The sequence below is a fragment of the Oenanthe melanoleuca genome, chromosome 1, assembly GCF_029582105.1.
Source record: "Oenanthe melanoleuca isolate GR-GAL-2019-014 chromosome 1, OMel1.0, whole genome shotgun sequence".
Taxonomy (NCBI): domain Eukaryota; kingdom Metazoa; phylum Chordata; class Aves; order Passeriformes; family Muscicapidae; genus Oenanthe; species Oenanthe melanoleuca.
The window spans coordinates 83450235-83456366 of record NC_079333.1 but is presented as its reverse complement, the minus strand read 5'-3'; positions in this window follow the sequence as shown (position 1 = coordinate 83456366).

The following is a 6132-nucleotide window of genomic DNA, read 5'->3' as shown; positions in this document are numbered from 1 at the left end:
TAACTGGTGCCTTGGCACTGCAGTCCTTGTGGATTGCATCCACAGCCTGGACCTGCTAACTGAGCCTGAGCAAGTGGTGCAGCTCAGCTGGCTGGTGGCCCAGGCTCTACCACACAGCAAGCAAAGCATCTCAGGTCTTCTGCAGGACTCCCAGTGCAATTGTGTGTGTTAAACAGCACCACCTCTGCAACCTGTGCCCCAGGAGCACCTTGCCAAGCACTCACTCACTACACAATATCGCATTTGACACTTGGTTTGCAGGGGCTGTGCTGGGTACAGAAGGAGGGCTCCTTCTCCTCAGCTGCATTTCTAAATTAATCTTTATCTGACACCCAAGCACCACCCACATTTGCCAGCTGACACCCTGAGTCAGGCTCTGCTCCTGGTTCTGTAAATTCCATTAAGACCCCAGGGACAGCCAAAGTGCAAAAGCAAACAGATCTGGGGGCCTTGTTTTGGAGTTTGGTGGTGGTTTTTGCTACTCTTATATGCCAGTGGAATTTTAAAAGATGAGTACAAATGATACAGACTTGTGTAATGCTTGACATCAATTTCTTCAATATCTGAGCTCTCTACAAAAGAAGTTTGCAGTTTAATTAGAATGGCTTACATCCAGCAACTGTATTCAGAATAAACAAAAATTAGAACATAGGGATATTTTTTTTCCTGGAAGTATCTCAAATAGGGAGAGGGAAGAATTTATTTACATTCACACACTGTGAGTTTGTTTTAGAAGCATACTGCCAGGGCAGATACCTGTGGCTGGCGGCCAAGGGGAGATCCTGCAGGCTAAGTTAAGATGGGGTCCTTGTGGTCCAATGTGCTAGTGGGAAAAGGAGAGGCTGATATGAAGCCTTTTTCATATTGTGTCCCAACAGAAAAAGGTATGTGAAGTCTGATTGTCTTCATAGATGATTTCCTATCTTTTGAACTCCTCTTCTTGTTGAAGGTATCATGGGTAAATCACATTAGCTTTGATCTGAGCCTTTCCCAACACCCCATAAAACACAGCTTTGCATACCAGAGCATGAACAACAGCAATAAAAGGGGTGCACTTAAGTGTAGGGTTTTATGGATCCATCTGCCAAGCATCTCTTCACAAGGGGAGAAACACATTATGAGTCTAAGCAGATGCCAGGTCTCACCAAACTGCTCATCAACAGCAAAACATCAAGCCACACCTATAACTGCCTAACCTGGTTGCTACACATTGGAGATGAATCTGAAGGCATCACTGATGCACTGACTCTGAGGGAGCACTTCAGGGAATGGAGATGTGAGGAGATGATGCTGAGGGCACTCAAGTCTTTTCTCTGTTTATCCTTGACCAAACATGGTCCTCACCAGCAGAGTTATCTGAGTTTCTCTGAGGATACAGAAGAGGGAAAGATGCACACAATATTTATAATCAGTTGAGGAGATGTCACATTCAGCCTGATCACACTCCTGATCTCTGATCAGGAGAACAGGCATTGCTTCTGCATAAAAGTGGTAAATGGTATGCAGGAAAATAAGGACACTGTTCAAGGATATGGATAAGTAAATATGATCCCACATTAATAGAGTTACAGAGTTATTTTAGCTGGAAGGGACATTTGGAGGTCATCTGCTCTGATTACCTTTTCAAGACTGGTCTTGCTTTGATGTCAGTAAGTCAGAGCTACCACAGTGAGGGGGTTCAACCAGTCATAAAGGACAACATGAATTTTAGAGCCCTGGCAGCATCTTCTGTCACCCTCAGTCCCCTGAACACACAGAAGTTGTCCGAGTCCCTGGGGACTCCCTGAGCCAGGGAGGGGTAAAGAGTCCACACAGTGTTTGAGTTGCTGCATAGCACTTACTGAGCCTTCCCACTGGGATGAAACTCTTAAGAACTGGGTCTACCTCAGTTTTCCCAGCAAGTGAAGCAATCCAAACCAGGCCCAATGTTCACATCACCAGTGTGTTCACAGCAGGCCTAAGAAGAATTTTCTGTGAGATGGTGAATTCCCCTCTGCCTCTTCACATAGTCTGTGTTAGCTGTCACAGAAGACATATTGAACAAAGGTACTCTAGGGTCAAGACATATGTGAAATATCTCCAGTTGAGTGTCCTTACCACTGCCTCCCATTCATTCTTTTACTCTCTTGTCTTCCCCCATTGCTTTTGCTGATGTATAGACTCTCAGTATTGCCTGGGAGAAGTGACCATTTGACTTCTATCTTCCCAGGCCTCCAAACACCCTCCCAGCAGCAAACACAAGGGCAGAGCATGCAAGCCAGAGCAAGCACTTGCCAGCAGGGCCCATGCCCTTAGAGAGAGAGATTTTATTTGCATGGACTAAAGCTCCCCCTGCACACCTAGGTGCTAGAAAAACCTGACCACCCAAATGTTTGTGCAAAGGGAATAAAAGGAGCAAGAACGTGATCAGATGGAATCAGTAGCTAGCTTTAGCAAACATGGGCTCTAATTAATTTTTTCCTGCCATTGTTTACCCAGCTTTGTATGTAACTGAGAGCTGAACTGGGCTTATCAGTAATTACCAACAGTTCTGGAAACTTTACACATTGTTGTGCCGCGTTACTACACAGGGTAGTGATCCATGAAGATGGGTGTCTGCATTCATTGCTAAGAAATGCCTTTAAAAAAATCAAAATCTCCCCAACCAGCTCTTATGGTTGCTGCAATGAAGGGGGGAAAAGAGGGAAAGCAGAGGGTGGCAGTGTGTGTGCTTCAGATCAATTATGAAAGTTTCCAGGACACAGTGGCACGCTACCTCGGCAGCAGTGTCAGAGGATGCTCCGCCTGCAGCCAGGCTTCTTTCCCAGCCCTGGAATTGCATTTTCCCATTCCATAGTGACACCTGCTGGGAGCAACTGAGCGGAGACTCCCCTGCTGCTCTGCTTGGCAAGGGGCTGAGCAGTGCAAAATGAAGGGTCTACGGCAATCAGGCAGATTGATTCCCCTCCTTTCCTTACAGATTGAGCCAGGCTCTTATCAGAGGGAAAACGGATGTCTGCAGCATGATTAATGCTCAGAAACACCCCACATGGGCAGCCCCTGAGACAAGACACTGGAGCATCAGCTGTAGGCCTGCAGGAGAAAGGAGTGAAGAACATCAGAGGGCTGTTTGCATGCAGAGGGCCAAATTTAGCCCATGTGGCAAGGAGGTGAAAGCAGGGTTGAATTTTTCCCCTTTGAAGGAGCTGAAAGGTCATATGAAAGGAAAGGGTATGCTCCACTTGCTGTTTGCTGACAGTCTTTCTGTAAATATTGAGCAGTGTAGGAAGAAAAGATCTTGGGCCAGTACCTTTGGTCTGATTCGATATGGTCATTGTGATGGCAGCCCAGACTGTGGCTTCTCTGGGCTTTCTATTCTCCTTTCCTCCTGAGGATTCACTGCTCCTGCCCAACATTTAGATTCCGTCATGCCTGGCATGTGGGCTGCAATGAATGCATGCAATAATCAGAGAAATGGAAAAATCTTGCCCTAACCCTGCACTTTCCTTTCCCCCTCTCCAAGCTGAAGGGAAAAGACAACTCAGGAGGAAAAGTGCCAAAATGTTTTAGAAATAAACGACAGACACCAGAGTCATCACACATTTTCCTAGGCAGGATAGTAATTTCTGTAATGTATTTTTAACCGTGAGGAGTGATGGGAGGGAAGCCACTTAAATCCAATGCAAATGAAGGATTTGTCAGTTACGCAGTTCGTATAATGTCATACGTAGAAAATGTTATAAAAGTGGAGGGATTATGGTGAGGAGAGACATTTCTAAAATTGGAGGCCTCCTTTTAGGGCTTTAGCCCCCTCACTCTTTCAGATCACTGGGAACGTTTTCCTCCAAGGAAGGGCAGGAGCCTCTCTCAAAAACTGTGACAGCTCTCTGAGCTACATGTTACTTAAGAAACTTCAGTCTCCTCACTGCTACCTCTTCCAGTTTTTGCCAACTGCTGCTTCTCGTTATTTCAGCTCTTCAGTGATCCCCAACCACTTTAAGCACAGCAGGGCAGTTTCCAAATTCTTCCAGGCTATTTCCTTCCTCCCTTCAAGGCAATGGCAGCTTCTGTGACCAAAAACCTTATCTAATATGGAGGCTTTCCGCTGTTTTGGTTTTGATTCCAGATTGGATTAAAGGTGCTAGAAACAGGACCATTTGTCTGGCTGATGCCAAGTGACAGCATCAGTTTATGGGCACATCTGGAATTTCTTCGCAGCAGTGGCTCAATAGGGTTAATTACACTGACCTCATTTATAAAGCACTTTGAGATCTTATGAATGAATATAAGTGTTTAAAAAAACCCCAATGTATTATAGTTATTAATATGTATTACTCTCATGGATAATTATTTAAGCAAGAAATTATTGAAGCACCCATTTACTGCAAAAAGTAGAGCAGCACTGCAGGCACAGGAGCCTGGCAGGCTGGAAAGAGCTTTTAGCCCAGCATTTGGGGCCGTCCTGCCCCACTAATGGCCTTGGTTGCTATTAAGGCTTCCGCGAAGGGTAAAACGTGCTTTAGTGTATTAGCCTCTACTCGGTGAAGGCTGACAGACGAGAGACCCTCAAAATAAACAGGGAGGCCGAGATGCCTTTAAATGGCTAAACCGCGAGCCAGCAGTAAACGCCGAGCCGCGGGAGCAGAACAGCCGGGCTCTCATTAGCGCTAACAAGCCGCTTTCCCGGGAAGCCGCTCCCGGCGCAGCTCCTTTCGAGGGGAAATGAAGCCCCCCGGTGGCCGCCGGGCGCCTTGCAGCCCCCGCACCGCGCCCGGGATCCTGCTCCAGCATCGCTCCCGCACCGCTCCCGGGATCCTGGGCCGTATCGCTCCCGGGATCCTGTCCCGCATCGCTCCCGCACCGCGCCCGGGACCCGCTCCCGGGATCCTGGGCCGTATCGCTCCCAAGATCCTGTCCCGCATCGCTCCCGCACCGCGCCCGGGACCCGCTCCCGGGATCCTGGGCCGTATCGCTCGCGGGACCCTGCTCCCGTATCGCTCCCGCACCTCTCCCGGGATCCTGGGCCGTATCTCTCCCGGGATCCTGTCCCGTATCGCTCCCGCACCTCTCCCGGGACCCTGCTCCCGTATCGCTCCAGCATCACTCCCGGGACCCTGCTCTCCCGCACCACTCCCGCATCGCTCCTGGGACCCTGCTCCCATATCGCTCCCGCACCGCTCCCGGGACTCTGCTCTCCCGCACCGCTTCCGCATCGCTCCTGGGGCCCTGCTCCCATATCGCTCCCGCACCGCTCCCGTACCGCTCCTGGGGCCCTGCTCCCATATCGCTCCCGCACCGCTCCCGGGACCCTGCTCTCCCGCACCACTCCCGCATCGCTCCTGGGGCCCTGCTCCCATATCGCTCCAGCATCACTCCCAGGACCCTGCTCTCCCGCACCACTCCCGCATCGCTCCTGGGGCCCTGCTCCCATATCGCTCCCGCACCGCTCCCGGGACTCTGCTGTCCCGCACCGTTCCCGCACCGCTCCCGGACCCCGCGCCTCGGCCCCGCGGCTCTGCCGGCCACCCCGCGGGTTGTCCCCGGCCCCAGCCCGCCCCCGGCCCACACATCCCCTCCCCAAAAACGCGGGCGCCGTCCTTCCCCAGCCCGCCGCGATGCGCAAGGGAGAGCAAGCGCCTCTCAGCCGAGGGGTCCCGTGCCGTGAGTGTCACCCGTGTTCCCTCTTAGATAAACAACAAATACAAATCTCAACAAACACGATGCAGATTCTCCCTTTCACAGAGAAGAAACTGGCGGGCGTCCCAGTCTCACGAGGGGAGAGTTTGGTTTTGCCAACCATTTGCTTAACGCTGGAGTAGTTCAGACGCTGATACAGTACAAGTGTTCTTTCCAGATTTAAAAGCCACACCTTTGGCATTCTTCACTGGCAGGATCCAAGTGCACTGAAAAGTTGGTGTGGACCAAATGCTTTTTGATAAATTGCTCTCTCAAAGCCCTATCTTTTTCTGTTATTGTGCAGTTTCTAGACAATTCTTGCATTGACTGGTATTCCTGCCTGTAGGCGTACCGGCAGCAACTGAGCAGGTTTGTACTGGAATAAGGATGTGACCAAACAACCCAAGCAAATGGCTGATCAAGGAGCTTCAGATACCAAGATGTAGGGTCTTAGCTTCTAACTAGGGCTTTTGCTTT